We start from the raw sequence: 19987 nt of genomic DNA on the forward strand, positions 1-19987 counted from the left end.
GGAAAGACGTTATCTCAGTCATCGCTGTGATCAATTTTCCATTTCGAAATCTGCAAGCAATTTGCGCTGGAGCTTTACAAACATTACCGTTATAGGAACAGGCCCTATAACGCACACACACGCTGAAATGTTGCTTATGGCAATCCAAATGTGTTTGCGTTATACGGTCGTGCTGATTTAGCGTGAAATGTATTTTGGTAGTCAGAATGCTTTGTTAGTGCTTGACGTTTGTTGTATCTCCATGTATGACTCACAAACAGATCTCTTCTCTAATTAACTGTTTAAGGATGCAATCAGACGATGCTTGCGGAATACATATGGTATGCAAAAAAGAGGACAGAGAGAAGAGAGGTGGGGGGAGTGCAGAAAATTAAAAAATTCCAGGAAACCAACAACAGAAAAAACAGACTGCTGACGAAACCTGCGTTTCGTCTGTGATGTACCTTGAGTCATTTCACCGTTTATCTGTTTGGGCAGCATGTTTGTGACAGACTGAGATACCAAAAAACGCTGCAGTAATTTTCGTTACATGATGTTTTCAGTGCTGTCTTTTGTGTGTGCTCAGCAGCGTGTGTCTATACTCTGAATGAGCTCTGCACACTGTAATAGAGGTTTTCAACGTAATGTTATAACAACGTGTTTCTTTCCTTTCATTGAACATCCATTGAAGTAATTGGTTAATTAAAGGAACTTCTCACAGCAGACTACACTTAATTTAATCTACTGACATTCTGTTTGTCTGTCTGTTTGTCGTTCTCTTCTCCTTCCATATATAGAAGACTGTAACGCACCTTTTTTTAAATTTCAGAGAGTGGGAATTATAGTCTAAGCCCTTAATCCAAAAACAAATTCATCTCTCTTCTTGTATCCCACCTCAGGCCACCCATTAGTTCATCTTTTCTTATCTCTTCTCATTTTATTCTGCCTCTCCTCATCTTAAAAAACAGCTACTGGAGATTCCCAATGGCATGAAATACGTTTGTACTTTTTGTACTTTTGAAGACTTTTTTAACTCTGCAGAGTTATGAATTCTCCCATCTGTACTTTAAAGGTCCAGTGTGTCATTTTTTGGGGGGATATATTGACAGAAATGCAATCCAATATACATAACTACGGGTTTAGAGGTGTATAAAGACGAATAAATCGTCATGTTTTTATTACCTTAGACTGAGCTATTTCTATCCACATACACTGCGTGTCCCATAACAAATGAATTTGTGGTGGGACGACATGACATCCCCTTTTTCATTAATGTCAAAAACTGCTGATAAAAAAACGAACAGTCAATGTTAAGAAAAACAAACAAAAATGTAAAGGAAATAAAAACTAAATGAAATAAACTGAAATAGGAATTAATAGAGGATGAATAAGCTTTTTTTATAGAAAAATCCATTGTTTATGTCACACTCACTGATCTATATAAATGACTGGATTGCGCCTAGAAGGCAGGAGGTGAAGCCACAGGAATCGCACCGCCATCTTGCTACAGTATGCCCAACTGACAGAGAGCGCCATTGACTTACGGTCTAAAATAACAAATGTTCAGCTTATTAGGCGTGCGATAAGTTTTCAGTTCACATGTGTGTTTAAATTAATAGTTACTTCTTATGTTTTTTCTAATGTTTATATTTATTTTGGGCAGAATACCGATGGATAGAAATCCATGTATGGAAGGTGAGTGTGTCTTCCACACTGTTGTGTAGAGGTGTCTTGTTAGTCTGCTGATCTGACCAACTTTAAATAATTAAACTTTTACATGCTTAAGACATTTGCATTGAAAGAATGTACTGTAGACTATATAAAAACGGGGACTGCTAAGTTAGTGTTTTATCATTACTATGTGATCTGTGTCTTCACTCTCAAAACACACATGCCAAAAAAATGCTAAAGTTGCACAAGCATCACCAGTGTGTGTGTGTATGTTTGTTAGGAACAAGACTCGCTCACACTGCTGGATTACCCTTCAACAGGGCTGTGAGATTGCTGAGCTGAAGATGTCTGACAGCTAGTCCTGCTAATGCTGTTTAAAAAGCTTCAGGTGTCAAAACATGACATCCATATCCCTCTCACCCACCCCGTCCACACATATAAAGCCCCCCTGTCACTCCAGCCTCTCTATAAGCGTTACAGGGTTTGCAGTTTACTTGTCACTATTGACAGTTCCAGCCGTGCAGCAGTATCACGACCAAACATTGAATACTTGTACATACAAGTCGTGTTTCACAACTTAGAGAGCTGCTACCTAGACTGCCATTATACTGCTGTAGAGAACACTGTTCCACAGGCTAAACAGCAATTACGTTACCATTTTCAGCCAAATTCTGAGGTTAAATTGCACAAATCTTTCATAAAGTGAATCACAGAATGCACAGCAAAAAGCAGAGTGAAACAAATCATCTACAGTATTTTTTTAAGGATTGGAAGTTAAGAGGAATTATGATTCGCCCTATAAATATATTTTAATCACGTTGAGAAGTATCAACATAAATAGTCTGATCTAATTAAACATGAGCTATTTTTACCAAAGTTGTGTGCGCTATGGAATTTTCTGCTTATTAAATCCTTATTAACTTATCATCACATTAATGCCAAGGTCTTTTTGTTCAATTTGGGTCAATCCAATGTAGTGACAAAATGTAGTCACCCAAGTGAGCTCCAAATCAGTCAGCTAACAGGTTCCACGTCGGTTAGGATTTTGCAGTTAGCGAATCTGTCGTTATGACGGAGATCTTACTGTTAAACTATCATATATGTGACCCTGGATCACAAATCCAGTCTTAAGAAGCACGGGAACATTTTTAGTAAAGGACAATAATACATTGTATGCTTCAAAATTATTGATTTTTCTTTTATGCCCAAAAATCATTAGGATATTAAGATATCATGGTCCATGAAGATATTAAGTAAATGTCCTACCCTTAATATATCCAAACTTTATTTTTGTGAGTGGATGGCCTGCTACAGTGCCTCTGATTAACAACTTTAAAGGCAATTCTGTAAATATTAAAAAAAAATGCCACTTTCAGATTTCAGAGTTTAAAACGGTTGTATCTCCTTCAGATATTGTCCTATCCTAACAACCCATAAATCAATAGAAAGCTTATGTATTCGACTTTCAGATGCTTTAAACATCTAAATTTCTAAATTGATCCATAAGATGGTTTTGTCATCCAGGGTCACATATTCGGCTTACAGCCTAGTGAGAGCTGGAAACTGGATATCTGTCAAGCAGACTTTCTTGAAACAGGTTGACATACAAAGATACAGTCAGAACGATGTGAGGATGAATCTTTTATGCTCTGACCCAGTCACACCAACAAACAGAGCCACACTGAGAGGGAAATACAGAGAGCGTTTGGCTGCTTAGTTTCCCATTAAGCCATTCAACACACGTTCTGAGCCTAGAAACTGAATGATGCTTTTGCTCATAGAGTTAAACCGGCAGAAAAGGAAGGAAATTAAATGGGGATAATACTTAAAAAGGTTTAGCTATGGGTGTGCAGGCTGTTGACTTTATCTCCACTCTGAGCTTGTTGGTTGGCTGCATCGGTTTGGCAGTAAAATGCCAGGCAGAAAGAATGAGAGAGAGTCACATTCCCGCACGTATAAGCACACCCTAGTAAGACTTTTATTCACAGACACAAACATACACTCATACCCACTGGCACATGCATGCTACACCCTCATAGACTGGCCTGCAGGAGTCATTATGATTCTGAGTGTGTGAGCGCCAAACAGGGTCAGATCTCATTTCCTTTAGAGTGTCCTGCCAATCGATTCTTCTCAGAGAAATATAGAACCAGGTAGAGAGGATCACAGAATAGGAGAGATAAACGTAGAAAGATAAATATGAGTTCATATGTGCAAACAGATATTAGATGACCTCTGTGATATCTGCACTGTGGTAAAAAAAGGTGTATAATACTCAGTAATACTATCTGAGTAATACTCAGATAGTGATTATTTCAATCTTTAAAGGAACGGTTCAACCAAAATGAAAAATCTTTTGTGCGCCCAAATTAAAAATGATGATTTACCGTTACAAATAAGATTGATTATGTATTTGCTCAATAATATTGTAATGATTAATGTAATCACACATATGACATGTGGTATTGTTTTTGCTTCTGACTTTATGTATTTATATTTGTAGGATAATTTTGTAATGGTTTCACACTACCAAAATACATATTTAGTGACATTTTGGGTTCTGGAATTCAATTTTACCGCATGATCTAAACTTCATGTATTTGGTGGTTTATGTAAATTGGTAAATTTAATGTGTGTAAAAGGTCACAAATGTTATGTTTAACAAGCTCTAACAAGAGTCTATTTAACCAATAAGTTTTGTTTAAATCCATTGCCTGTCTGTCTCTACTGTTTGTTTACTGAAATAGTCTTTGTAAGGTCCACAGCAACTTTGTCTCCCCCCGTGGAACCGAACTTCATGCGCACAGCTCCCATGGGACAGAACAACAGATGCACACATTTATCGACTGACGTCCTATTCGTGACACATGAAAAATGACTACATTTTCAACATCCACTGGGATTTGCCCACTCAACAGAACTGTAATGGTTTACTGACTCTCACGTGCACTCCACAAATATTTAAAAAAGCATCCTGTGGGTGGTGGAGCCTTGTGGGTTTGTTTAGAGTTGGGCATCAGGATTTCTCCTCTCTCGGAAACCATTAAAAGGAAAGTTTGATCTACTATGCACAAAAACAAGACCAGCAGGTCTATATAAACACAAACATACACAGCACACCTAAAGGGTAAGAACGGATCATGCTTTAATTTGTTTCAGAGGGACCAATAGGTAAGTTTTAAAAGCCGCAGGAAACTCTTTCACTTTGAGGTTTCTGCTCTTTCCTCTCCCTTTACCTCATGCTTGACAATAAATGTCCTTTTATCTGTCTCTACACAGACTGATACATCTGTGAATGTGCTGGAATGATACTGTACGGTCATAAACGGTAAACAAATATGAACGTGTCTGAACGATTTGTATGGGTTGACCTGCATGTGTTTCCTGAGGGAAGTAGTTAAAAACCAAACAGATCGATAGTGACAAACTAATTAGATTTATTTGTGTCTGGGCGTGTGGGTGTTTAGACATAGCTTTGAGTGAAATTTTATGCAATGATTTCTATTTAAATGCTAATGATCCAACAGGGAAGTCAATGCTTGCTTTTACATATCAATTAGCTGTCGCTGTCTTCTAAATTCTAAAACTTTTTTTGTTGACATACGTGTCATTATGTACAAATATAATAAAATTGAATACAATGAGAATCAATTTACATATTGACCATGTTAAATACAAAAGCCGTAGGCTGAGGTAATAAATCAACCATTAAAAGTTATAAATGATGGTGTCTATTGACATACTGATCTTGGGTAATCTAATGCCCAATGACACATTGACACATAGGAACAACCCATGAGGGTACCACGATTTTAAAATATTTTAATGATTAAATGACATGAACGAAACAAAATTTGAAAAACCTAGCAAATAGTTGAGTTGTGGTGTTATGGGGGTGTCTGACATATGTATTGAGCTGGGCTGGTTCATGCTGCAAATTATACAGTAAATGCTCGACAGATGCCAGAACAGTCCTTACATTTACTGCTAAATATAGCAATTATGGCACAAATAATAACATACTTTGTCAGCAAATACTGCAGCTGTGCTGTAACAAATGTGACAAAACTTAAAAAGGTGGGTGTTATTTTGAGGAATTATTGTAATATTTGTCTCTCATTGGCCAATCGCTACATTCCAAGGTCTGATATTCCCTAATAACAACCGCTTAAAATTAATAGCAAATGGTAACCCAGATGCTGAAAATCAATTTGGCGGGCAGTTTAATATTACATCGAATTAATTATAAATATGTCCTTTAATAACATATATGTCATTATATGTCCAAATGATTCCACCAAATTGGCTTTTCCTGGCATTTAAATGTTGTGTCTTACGCCTTAAAACTGCATTTAAATGTGTTTTTCTTTCTGAATTTCTTGCATTCGTAAAAAAAATTGGTAATGAAATAGTCAAATCAATATTTAATGTTCAATAACTTACTAATGAGGTAAGTAGCATGCAATAAGCAGGATAATGTACAGACATCTAGAAAAAAACCTTGACAATGTGATCAGGACCCGATGGTCTTGTAAATTACCCCTAACATATTGTGCAGTCTGATTAATTCAGCTGACGGTCATATATGGAACATTGTAAAAAATGATGAAAAAAATCTACACTGAACTACATCGAAACCAAAAAAATTGTAATTCAAAGTAAAAATGCAATTTAAATATTTATGCACCATTAAAACAATTTTAAACCTGACATAACAATACAAAATCTAGTGACATTTTTAAAATTCCCCATCTGATTTTTAGCCTGTTGTTTGGAAATCTGTACTGTTGAAGTATCATTTGACTTTTGGTTTCAGTTGGTGAATGTTTATGTTTGGTTTATCAGTATACTGTAGGACTGGATGGTGACAAGCTTAGAAAGATAAAGACGCAACTGGCTAACGGCCTCTTCTTTGGACCCCTTAGACCCTCGGGGCTCCTTTTGTTTTTCTCTCTTCTTTTTTCTCTCCCTCTTTCATTTTCCTTTCCTCGCGCCACTTGATTCCATGTTCAACAAAGGCGTGCATACCTGCTGTTCTCAAAAAGATCAATTAAATTTCCATCAATTACCAGCTACAGAGAAACTCTGGGCTTTAGTAAAATTCCTGTTTATCCAGTACTGAGGAGTGTCCTTCAAACGCTCTGTGATCATTACAGCCATCAAACGCACACACGCCACTGCTGTGAAAGCAGCATGGGACAAAAGCCAGCAGAGGGTTCAGAATGACAAAGAAAAAACAAAGCGACAGCCTCCTTGTGACGACGTCTTATGACAGTCTAGTAATGATGATGTTGTCTGACAGGACCCCTGCGTGCCGAGATACTGAGAGGCAGGATGCTGACACAGGAGTCATGATGTTATGGATTACTCCGCTCAGTTTGGAGTCAGTGTGTATGTGTGTTTACTGACGGCCCGTTTCACACCGCGGAGTCGCTTAGTTGGCTGCGCCGTGACCTCTTTTAAGAATCAATAGCATAATTTTGTTTATCATTTGTTAGCAGATTAAAAACGGAGGAGAGGGAAACAACATTGGGAAAACGATACAGTTGGGATGACATTGCATTCATTGCAATTTAGATGATTAGTAGCGTGAACTAGCTTTCAGCCATTTGCTTGTGACACAGCTCTAGATTCATTAGCACGAGTGTCCAATGAGCAAGCCTCCTCCGTCGGAAATGGCATTCACCATGGCAACGAATCCAGGTCAGGTTGTAGAGCTAAAGCAGCCGAGAAGGATCCTGTCTGGTGTGTAGGTGAAGTGTGTGTGGGAATGTGTGAACTACTGAAGACTCCTATGAGAATCGGGTTCTGATGCTGATAGTATCTATGATGAAAAGTTAAAGTTCCGGGTGAGAAAAACAGAATTGTATGGGTTGACCTGCATGTGTTTCCTGAGGGAAGTAGTTAAAAACCAAACAGATCGATAGTGACAAACTAATTAGATTTATTTGTGTCTGGGCGTGTGGGTGTTTAGACATAGCTTTGAGTGAAATTTTATGCAATGATTTCTATTTAAATGTTAATGATCCAACAGGGAAGTCAATGCTTGCTTTTACATATCAATTAGCTGTCGCTGTCTTCTCACTTCTAAAACTTTTTTTGTTGACATACGTGTCATTATGTACAAATATAATAAAATTGAATACAATGAGAATCAATTTACATATTGACCATGTTAAATACAAAAGCCGTAGGCTGAGGTAATAAATCAACCATTAAAAGTTATAAATGATGGTGTCTATTGACATACTGATCTTGGGTAATCTAATGCCCAATGACACATTGACACATAGGAACAACCCATGAGGGTACAACGATTTTAAAATATTTTAATGATTAAATGACATGAACGAAACAAAATTTGAAAAACCTAGCAAATAGTTGAGTTGTGGTGTTATGGGGGTGTCTGATATATGAAAAGTTAAAGTTCCGGGTGAGAAAAACAGAAGAAACAGATTAAAAGAAACTAAGGCCTCCTTTCTACATTGATTTGGTTAAAAGCTTCTGGAAATCGTACACCATTAACAAGTGGTCAATACAACCATATTTTGTTGTTTAGAGAACATTTAAGTCCATTTTTGCAACAAAGTATCATGGTTTTGCTGCCTTTACCATATCTTAATTATGGTAAATATTTTTTTTTTTAACAATTTAACTAATGACTAACCCTAAATCCTCCTTAATAAAGTTCACTTTAATTCTGACATCCCATAAAATAAGATAAATATTCATCTCACAAATGCATCCATTAAATGAAGAATCTCAACAATGTCACAAACTGAGCTTAGATTTGCCAAGTGTGCAATGAGGAGTCAAAATTATTTAAGATTTATCAACATTTCTTCATTTTTACTTGTAAAATTAACATTGATTTTACAGTTTTTATTTCTCCAATTATAAATGAAACATCTGTGACTAACTTGATACTTCAATGAGAACTTGAAGAGCAACCTAGTATGAGCAATGAAAATGTCCTCAGTGATGCCCAAAAAGGAATTACTTTGCCTTTGTTCCATTTTGTACAAGTATAATATTACAGTAGTCAATAGTAAACAACAAACAAACAGGTTAACATCTGTATTTCATGTTCACAGTCAATACAAGGTTATGGTTCTCACCATGTAAACTAACCTTCAAAATGTAGGGGTGACTTCAGCATTCCATACACATTTCATTCCCACATTTAACAGTCGTCACCCTAAAACCTGCGAGTGCAAAACGCATACCTTCTTTTCTCACCCACACACAAATCCTTAACAGTCCAAATTTTCTGTCTGGCAGCTTCAAGTTTAGTTCAGAATATAGAGAGGAACTGTTTTGCCATGCCCACTTGTCTTTCCAGCTTCACTGCCTGAAGTGGGTAAAGCCTCAGAGATCATGAGAGATTTTAGGATCCGGGCATTGTTTCAAGCTTCATTTAGTTGTTCAGTCAAAAGCACGACAGATGTTTCAAGAGCTATAGTTCCTTTACACAAACAGGATCCCTCCTGAAGAGCTCACCAACATAAATGCAGTGGCGGAGCTAGAGTTTAATTTATGGGGTGGCAAGGGGGTGGCCAAGGCAATTTCAGGGGGTCCACAGACCACGGCAGAAAATGTGTGTCTAACCCTGACCTGTGACATATGTACAGTATACAAAACAGCTGCACAACTTAATGGCATTAATTTAATTCTGAATGTATTTGGATTAAATACATTATAAAATATAAATAATGAAAATGTTGAAAAAATAGTTTAACCATGATAACTTGCTTAATTTAAACAGGAGCAAAGCAGCACCAGAGGTGTCTTTTAAGTGATGTGGATCAGAGCATCTTACATGTTTGATAAAACATATATTCATTCTATGGGACTGCAAGATTATAACAAAATCATTGCTGCGGATTATTGCCCCTTGATGTTTCTTGATCTAGATTATTACTTTCAGATAGTATTATATTGTTCATGATTACAAGCTACAAAACAAGCTGAGAAGCGTTTATGAATTATTGAATTGCTGTTTTATTGCTGTTTTAATTCTCTAAATCTAAGGAACATAAACATCAGTTATTCAAACGGGAAATACATTTGCCTGATATATACAGACCGCTTGAAGGGGTCTTTACAGAAAGACACTACTGATAAACATAACGCAGAATTCTCCCCTGTAAACAGTTTAAAATAACCTGAAAACATGAAATGATGGGCAACTTGACGAAAGCTCTAATAGCGCAGCTTCTCTATTAGCTTTAATAGAGTAATAGGCGCTCTGATAACATGTTTTACCATAATGACGGATATAAGCGCTCACTCCGATTTGTCCGCGCTACAAACTACAATCGTTAGTTTCGTTACTAACATTTCCAGTTAAGATGTGAAGCATAATCAGAACAATGTATCACAATCCTGACACTCATAAGAACAGTTTTGTTGTCAGGCTGTATTTACTTTATACGTTGGTCTGTGTTTTTTGGTGTGAAATTAATTTGGGCAGAGTAGGAGCTTGTAAACACGTCATATGCTTGTGAGTCGGCAACTCACTGCTTTAATCCCAGTACTTCTGTGATCATGTCACAGAAATAATGATAGTGTGTGTTTTGAAAAGACTGTTTGTGACGTCGTTACATACCTTATAACAATCATTTTTAACTTTACTGAAGGTTTTTTAACTAAATTAATAGACACACGAGAATCGTTGATTTTCATTAATGAGATCGCGTGGGTGTTCGAATCGAGATCAGGATCTTTGAACCATTAATCGTGCAGCTCTACAAAGAACATTAAACGTCATAAAGCCAACCGCCTCGCTATACATTATCCCTCTGATTACATGGCTACCTACCAAATAAATAAATAATTTGACACAACATATTGATTTAAAAGGGAGTTTATTGATTTAAAAACTATTTATATTGCTTCCGCTAAAGAAAATTGTCCGTTCGGTCTCTACGGTTAGAATCCTGCGTCCATGGCAACGCTCTGTTTTTCATGACAACGGTCTGTTATACTAAGCTTAGTGCTGCATTACACGTGCCAATATGAATAAGTCTACCTAATGTCTGTGATTGTTGCTGAACATTTGCTAACGACATGTTTTAAGCATATTCACGCAGGCGTGACAGTATTAGTCAGTCAGTTTCACGACTAGTAATGCTCATGAAGTATTAATGCTAAGCACTAAAGTGCAACGTCTCCCTTACTTCCCGATAAAACACTACTTCGTTTAATTTAATACCAATAAAAGCCGTACATACCAGCAAAATGTTCTTCATCTGTCCCGTGTGCTGTCGGCGTAGTTTTGGAGCCGTTTTGAGCACGTCACGAAGGTGCTGCGTGTCAGCTTAACCAATGAAAAGTGTAGCAGCAACAAGCACGCTGCGGCTGCACGCTTGTGCGTGCTGCGTAAGGATGCATTCACGTCCGCTGGGAGATTTGGGAAATGTTCGTAAAAATCTAACAGTCTTATGTTTTCAGCGGGGTGGCAACAGGGGTGACAAGGACTTCGTCTGGGGTGGCAATTGCCACCCCAACTAGCCCTCTGGCTCCGCCACTGCATAAATGTCAATGCTAGTCCAAGCTGGTTAATCTTTCATCTTAACAATAATGTTATTTTTCTCTTGCTGTTGGTCAGTGGTGGTCTTTGTGCAGTTTGATGCGGTCTGTGCATAAACACGAAAAACAGCACGTTTTTTCTAAGCTTTAACAGGTTATCTCATTACACAGTGTGTTTCCTTCCCTCTGCCTCGCTCTGTTAATGAAGAATGGCTCTTAGAATCAATTGTTAATGGAGTATGTGAACAGTGAAAGAAGATGTGTGATTTGGAGGGAATGGTTTCTTGGGAATTAACTGCTTAAAATTGGACAGAAGAGTTTGAAAGGTGCTTCAGGCGATTTAAGCCATTAGCCAAACTTCCGCTGTACTTATCTATCTATTTACCACTAGACTTATTTCTCGCTGTGTGCCGTCTTGGATGTCCAAGCTTAGATTACTGTAGTTTCAGCAAAGGGACCCGTTCCAGTAATCAGGCTTTCCTGTCATTTATGTTTGGCTACGGTCACATGGTATTTATGGCTGAGATGACGGTTCAGAAACCTGGAGGGAGAAACAGGTGCCCATGAGCAGATTTCAAATCCCGTATTTACGGGGTTCTGAAAAAGCAGAGGAACTGCCATAGAGATGAATGGGAATGTTAAAGGATAGCATTTTCCAGGTACAGTATTACAGGCCTGCAAGGTTCACAGGGACAGGTGTGATGTCTCAGGACCGCTATTTCTGTAATATCTGTCTGGAGGTGGAGACATTTCATATGTGGTACTTAAAAGCATTTCTCGCAGCACAGAGGATGGAAAGATTTCTCCTTTTTAATGATATCTATCTCACAAACTTTTTCAGCTGTGACTTTAGCTTTTTTATATCCTGGGTTGTAAATAGGAAATCTACATTCTTCGGCTAGAGCATGAAGAAATGGAGGATGTATAAAAAGACATAAAAGTGATATAGATGTATGCATCATCCGTTAACAAATGTGTGTGTGAGAGAGTGCGTGTGCACACACGCATGCACGCGTGCTCACTCACACACACACACACACACACACACAGTACACGTAGTGTTGTGAACTTAGACATGTTGTTTCTAAGCTTCCCAAACAGAGCTCAGACTGTCTGTTCTCTTATCCCTGTCTATCTATCAGCTTGTCTTCCATCCTGAATCTTTCCATTTCTCCATCTCTCTTTCTTGTCTGCAAGGGTCCCTCTATGTTTTCTTCATATGTCTAGCAGAGTCACATCAGATTCTGCGGCCAGTGAAAGAATTTAAATAACAAAGAATCATCCAGGGTAAAGTGACTATACTGAATCACCCCATTACTCTTCTCTCTCTCTCTCTCTCTCTCTCTCTCTCTCTCTCTCTCTCTCTCTATCTCTCTCTAATCCAGCAACATAATTCAATTTAAAGTAGCTTCATTGGTATTACTGCAAAAGAGGATAATGTTGCATATGACAATAATCATGTAGCTTTCGACATATTCAGAGGAGATGAGAAACACTATAAAGTCAGTTGTAAATTAATAGCATTAAATAATATCAGTAACAGCTTTGGGGGATGTTCTTGTAATAATGTTTTTCTTTAGTCAGATGCTCATGGAAAGCTTGTTTGGATTCAAGTCTAGCACATACATTTTGAGAAAATGTTCAGCGTGCTGCAGTCTTTCCTTATCAACTGCAATGCCCCTCTGTATTATAAATTCTGCCTGATAACACTAGAGATACAGCAGGAAAGTGGGAATTGCGGTGAAATCAGTTTTCTTCGTTTGAATTTTGCTAAGGCTACCAAGGCTTTAATTTTTCATTTTTATGTCGGCCACATTCTACAGTCCACATTTTTTTTGCCGTCAGTGTCTTCTTTAGATTGACACTTTCTTTAATGTACTTTGAAAACAGAAAAAATGTGGATTATTGGACAAATATTATACCGTCTCCAATTATTCTCTTTGCAGGACTGTTACGTCCATTTTTGTGTGTTTTTCTTTAATAGACACTCAATATGTAATGCTTTTATCTACTGGCCTAGATTTCCAGATAATGGAATATATTTTTTGGTCACAGGACGCTTTTGTTATATTAAAAAGAGCAACATTTATAGAAACATCCTTTATGTCTCCATTGAAGAAAACATCTGTGACAGATATACATTTTTGTTGTGTCTAGTTCTTAAAACAGGTAAATGTTTCAAAGAAGAGATTGTTAACTTATTAAATAAATAATATCTATCATATTTAGTCATATAAACTATATTAGCATTTCACTGTTGTCTTTCTGAAACCTTGTATCTCCATATTTCATGATCATTTTTTTTGCCATAAATCATTTTTATTAGTCACCCTTTGTGTTTTTCACTGGGTGTTGCAAAAATGTGACACAGTATGTAATCATTAAAAATTTTGTGTTTTGTTTATTTCATTGAAAAATTGTGAATTTGGACATACAACGTTGTGTAAGGAAATTTATGATTTGCTACTTGTAGTGGATATGCAAATTGTCTACTTTATACATTGACATATAGAAATCTAAGAACGAGGTCTGAAGTTCTCCATTAACATAGTTATTTGGAATCTAGATTACAGACTTGGAAAACTCTTACCACCTTTTCTCCTGGATTCATTAGGAGGCAGTGAATGAACATCTGCCGTAGGTGTCTGGTGTGCCTGAGAGCAAGATGTTTACTCCACTGATTAAAACCCAGATCTTCCCATCATACCCTCTTCATTATAACTGGTAAAACTATGCCGTTTAGATTTTTTTTTCTATCATATTTTGCCTCATTTCACAGTTAATGGTACGGAGCATTCAGTGTGTCCTATAATAAAGTTAATTCAGTATTATAGCAATATACCATCATCTGGATTTTATTGTCCTACTGTTTTTCTTGCCTTCCAATTCCCATCCATTAAACTTCCCTCTGATAACCAAACTGCACTAGTTTAATTAGGCCGATAAATGAGTGCTTGTTTATGAAAGTATAGATTCGTTTAGTAAACCCCTCCGGATAATTGCATAACAGTGTTAAGCTAAATTTGTAATAGAAATTACACACATAAAAACAGTGTTTCAGATAAAAAAAGGGAAAGCTCATGTTCCTAAACAAGAATTCAGAACAGGACTTATTTCAATGCTTAAATAATTTATTATTCACCGAAAAAATTAACTGACGACTAAACTAATGATTTAAACCAATTTTAACATATTTAACACAAAGACAGTCATTAAAAATGTTCAGCCTTTCTAGATACAGTGGCCATCACAGTCCATCAAAATCAAACGTGACATGAAGTCATCCAACAGCAATGTGAAATACTGACAGCATGACAAGACACATAAAAAAATAATGTTTTACTTCTCCTTGATACGTGTACAAATATTATTATTGTATTACTTAAAAGTGAATATGAATTTGTTTTCTTTACAGTATTTTTTACAGTGTTTCTCCAGTTTTTGTTTTCTGCAAATAAATACAAATAGAACAATGTTTTATTTGAAATTTGGTGAAAATATTGTTAGTAGTTCACACAATGAAACAAAAATGCCTAAAGTAAATTCAGAAAAACTGAAAAAAAATTATGTAGCTGTGAGAGATATAGATTTCCACCTGAAGATGTCTTATTGTAATTGGTCAAGTTTAAATAATTGTCTGTGGCAAATGACATCATTGAACAAATGTTGTTGGGTAAATTAAACTATTTTAATCTAAGAACACCCCTTTCATCCAGCTAAACATGTTGACGGGCTTTCAAATGTGTGAAGATAGTTTCACCGTTTCTTCATGCTTTTTCTCCGCTGCCTTTTTTCACTAAAATGCCTGATATCCATATTATCGCTGACTGTGTTGTCTCCGCTCCGCTCTACTCTAATTAAATCTGTGACCGTGTCACTGTGTCTGTAGCTCTCTTCCACATTAATGTGGGGGAGAATAGACAGTAGCATGGTAAAAGAAAGCAGCGTTTCAGGCTAAGAATAGAAAATGGCAATATCCTTTTAAGTAAATGGCCCCTAGAATTGAATAAATAAGTCACACGCATAACACAATTCTTGCAGTGCAATTATACCAAAAATACATAGGACAATTTGATATTTCAAAATTACAAAGATGTGAGGCATAATTGACATTATGTACATATTAATTTAGATTTTTTTTATTTAAAGAGGTGCCCACCAAAGATAAAACAAACAATGTATGAGACAGCTAGAAAAATGAAACAGTGAAGATAGGCACTAAGTTATTGACAGTGTTGTCTTTTGTACAGAGCTTGAATCACATACTGTATGTTGAGACGTTAATAATTTTATTTCTTTGGTTCTTCCAAATCTTTGGTTCTTCCATGATGTCATTATGTTGCAAGAAACAAAAAGTTATATGTCAGTGGTGAGGCCATATTTACTGTATATATATTGAGTTGATCAATTTGAGTAAAAGTAATTTTTTTGTAAACGGTCTGTATACAAAACTATTGTGTTACCTCATAGGACTTGTAATAAAGCACTCGGTTTATTTACACAACCTTTGTAAGTTTCGGACACATTTTAATTGTGTTCACAAAATAGACAAGAAATTCTTTAGAATATTCCTCTGTGCCCTCTAAAGGAAGTCATGAAAGGGTGACTAAATGATGACATGTTTATTTTTGGGTGAAATAATACGTCTCACTCTCTCTTTATATACAATCATTAGAGAAAATTATCAAATAATCCAAAGTGAAAATGAACCAGTCATTCTGCTTCATATTTTGTGCTACAATTGTGCGCTAACAGAAAAGATCTATTACAGAAAACAACAAGGGAAATAACTCATATGAGTGCTCTGAGCCTTTCGTACTATGACCCTGCAAACACTTTTTATGGTTAGCATCTCTTTATATTCGCACACACTTCACTACATCTAGACCGAGGTCACTGGGCCTTGTACTTAGTGAGGATTCGTCCCGCTCTATCGGTTTGACAGTAAGTAGAGACTATCCTAATTTATTTCCTATTTATAGGACCCAAGAGCTCCCTAACTGTCTGTGACGTCTAGATTCATTATCCTTATCTTCCAAAAAAGCAGGTTTACAGTTTTTATACCCTGATTTATTGTTTAGCTAAAAAGTATCACTGCTGTGGGACAGGTCTATCCGGTGCTAGTGCGGCTCATTCAGATCACACCAGTTTGAATGATAAGAGTCTTTTTGGGTATCTCTTTATATTTATGATCCGATCGGCGGATCTTGCTGAGGCGGCCAGTGAGATTGAGTGGGCATGCACAAGTACTGTTACCTGTAGTGCAGGTGCTAAAGTGAAGCAAAACATTTCCTTGATACAAACGTTGGGGTCCTAGGGTTGTGTGCGCGACAAATCTTCAGGCAGAAACTTCTTACAACCTATGACATGACTGATTTTAAAGGGACAGTTTAGCCGAAATACTAGGGCTGGGAATCGATTCCAAACGGGAATGAGAATCGGGAGTCGATTCCAAAGGTTGGACTCGTTTCCATTAAAGGAATCGACTCCTCTTTGAGAGCCTTCATAAACACAAGCCCTGCCCCATAGCTGATGTCATTTGTCAACCAAATCACATTAGTTTCTTGTCTAAAACTGTGCAGATTTCAGAAAATAACTGATGGATGAAGTCTAGCGCTGTGGAATGACATAAAATATTCTGAATTCATAAAAGCAAAAGCTTTGTTTGCTCACCCAATACACATATAATTACATGTATTCAAACATTTAACAAATCATATAAGTACGTTTGCTTTTCAGACGGACTGTAAATGGACCGTCTTCTCTTTCTCTCTACTGATGAGCTCAGTATGTACGGGAAGAGAATTACATGTATATAAAGCACAGTCTCACAACATATTTACTTGGACATCTGTTTAAAGCTGATAAATATGGAACAATATTTTTCAACACCTGTCTGCACTACTTCCATTTTACAGTAATATTAATATGCACAGTATACCTACATATTTTTACTACAATTTACTGATGATCTATACTCTTATTTTTGTGTAAACTGCTGAATAATTATGAAAATTGTAATATGTCCTGTGCATTATTTTTGTAAACAGCTAGTAAATTAGATTATTAATGATTATGAATGATACATTGGAGTTGCAGGACAAGATCAATATATTTGGTTAAGGTTTTTATAATACAAACAATAAACAATTAATACATGTAAAAGGTGACAGCTTAGAAAATTATATTGCATAAAAAATTAGATTTTTTTTACAATGGATAAAAATCAGTGGTAAAACAGGGAATTGAGCAGGAATCGAAAACAGCAGCTAGAAATGGATCCTTGGAATCTATTCTTTCAATTCCCAAACCAGGAATCGGAATCGACTCCACAAAATTCAGAATTGAACAGCCCTACGAAATAATCATCCTCATGAACACAAAAGAAGACTATACAATAAACATTCGACAGTTTGCAGTAGCAGTATGTTACGACTCAAGACATCAAGACTATCACTTTTGATTTTATCTTTTAAGTAGACAAAGATATTAGTTTTGCTACTGCATAAGTCGCCCAGGTGGATTACATAGACTGAAAATTCCTCTTTTTATCTATGGCAAACTGTAGTTTTAGCAATAATTTGTTCTTATAAAAAAGTTCAAAGTTAGGTTCACCAAGAACACTTTGTATAAAATAGATAATACGCTTTAAACCAACCATTGTAGTGCTGTGAACTTCTATGATTTCATTAAGAATGTTCAAATAGCATCTAAAAGTCTTGGGATCGCCTATAAAACTACGTAAATGTCGCCCGGAGGCTGACAAAAACCATAATCGAGTGAAACATGACTATTTTTGAAGCGTTGGTGACAACACAGCCAGCATGAATCTGGCAGAGGAGATATGCGCACTTTCGTTTCTCACTCTCCACAGAAGTTCATATCTCAGGTGCTACACTCTCTCACACGCTGTACATCAACGCAGCGTTGCCCTTGACAGCAACACCGAAGACTGCTGATGCTGCGTGTCATATGGTTATTTATACATATAGTGAACTCTGACTGGTAGACTTCCTTTCTGGACGACTAGTCGAACGATAAAAACCAGCAGTGCAAACTCCATTGTGTTGTGCTGGAGTGTGTAAAGCCATTGTCACAAAATAGGACAGATCTCTTTCTGTCTCTCTCAAGGGATATGACAACCTGTGTATGACACATCTTCAGTAAAACATACACACACTATCTACCAGCTCTGTCTTGTCTCTCTCTTAGTCTTTCTGGATATAAAAAAAGCTTATGCATTGATATCCCTAGTGGATCTGAGTTGGAAAAGGCTCTCTTTCAAAAGCATTTCCCTTTCGTGAACTCACACCACACAGCGTGACAGTGATGGGTCTTGCTCTGCATTGCACTTAAACTTTAATAAGAATTTAATCTTTTAAATGACCCTATGTGATAGCAGCTGACCGAGAGCCTGAGGTACAAGCTCAGTGAGCGTTGGAAGGGGTAGGGCTGTCACTTCACACATCAGAAATGAAAGTGGATCCCCGTTTTGGTTGTCAACTCAGAGACCACTCAGGATTATAAAAGTATGATTAACAGTAAATTAACAGTACACAAATTTGATGTCCTGGGAACACAAAACTGATAAGATGTATGTAAGTTGCTTTGAATGAAAGTGTCTGCCAAATGAGTACATGATATAACGTGTCGCTTGAATGCACTGTAAGTCGCTTCTGGATAAATGTGTCTGCGGAATACATAAATGTCATATTTTTGTAAGTTCACAGTCAGCAGAGACCAAAGCGCTAATACATGCAATGCAACTCACCACACCACACTTAAAGAGAGCAGACAGAACAGAATGAGCCATTTACAAAGGGCATCTACAGTAACAGCATTCAAAAACAGCAAGACAGAGCACGACGCAATGGAACGGAAACCATGGCCTCTGCGTTTTTGTGTTAACTGTTTACAACTTGGCACGCTCTCTCAAACATGCATTGAAAAAGACACTAAAAGCACCGAGGCACAACAGTACTGCCAAATGTGTCTGTCTGCATGTGTATCAACAACAAATAAATCACCACACAGAAACAGCCCTTTTTCTTTAGACAGACCAAAAAAAATTATAGTGCAAAATGGATTGCTGTGCATGGATTGTAGGCTAGTGATGCAATTATGTAATGGCATTGAAAACAAAACTGTCAATATAGCAAGTCAGCAACATAACAAAATTATTATTTTTGAAATTGACCATTTGTAGGTATCTTTAAGTAAAATTATCATTGCAGTTTTTTTCTGTAACCAAGTGACAACTTTTCTCCCAAATTTCCATTTATTTTCATAAAAAGTGAAACAGGACAGACTGACAATGAAGATGCAATGCGGTGCTAAAGCTTAAAAATACCTGCATTACCTCTCTATTTTTCAAACGGTAGTATGGTAGTAGCCTGCCGTATGCAGTGTTGCATATGTTAGAAACATTCATAGCACTTTTTCTCTCCTAATTAATCTGTAATTTGAACGATTCGGATGAGATATTGATTTAGTTAGTCATTCATCAAGACACTTGCTAAGTTCTTGAATAAATCAGCCGTTTTGAATGAAACAGTCGAATGATTCACTGACTCAGTAAAAAGTTGCTGTCATCCACTGGCTTTTTTAGTTTCACATTTAAAGTTAGCCGTCACCATTTATAAACATTACTGTATGAATGAAATGTGTTGCACATTTGAATTCGTTTCCACATGAAAGGTTTTCTTGTGTACTTTCATATTTATTGCAGTAAACTTAACTAAATTATCTAGACACTGTTGGGTCTTAAGATAGTAGCAATTTATACAATTTATCCAATTAGTATACT

At 36.7% G+C, this 19987-nt stretch overlaps 1 protein-coding gene across 3 annotated transcripts in view; it reads right to left on the bottom strand.

The window, feature by feature from the left end:
- gfra4a (GDNF family receptor alpha 4a) overlaps positions 1–19987 on the bottom strand; it is a 102240-nt gene that overhangs the window by 27487 nt on the left and 54766 nt on the right. The window contains exon 1 of one of the 3 annotated variants that reach the window (XM_056760061.1): positions 10884–11165. The exons of the other annotated variants lie outside the window; for them this stretch is intronic. The gene's annotated coding sequence lies outside the window, so the exon portion shown is untranslated. Of the gene's footprint in view, positions 1–10883; positions 11166–19987 lie in introns of those variants that run through there. 3 annotated transcript variants of the gene reach the window in all.

Source organism: Triplophysa dalaica, chromosome 11 (genome assembly GCF_015846415.1).
Source record: "Triplophysa dalaica isolate WHDGS20190420 chromosome 11, ASM1584641v1, whole genome shotgun sequence".
In the NCBI taxonomy this organism is placed as follows: domain Eukaryota; kingdom Metazoa; phylum Chordata; class Actinopteri; order Cypriniformes; family Nemacheilidae; genus Triplophysa; species Triplophysa dalaica.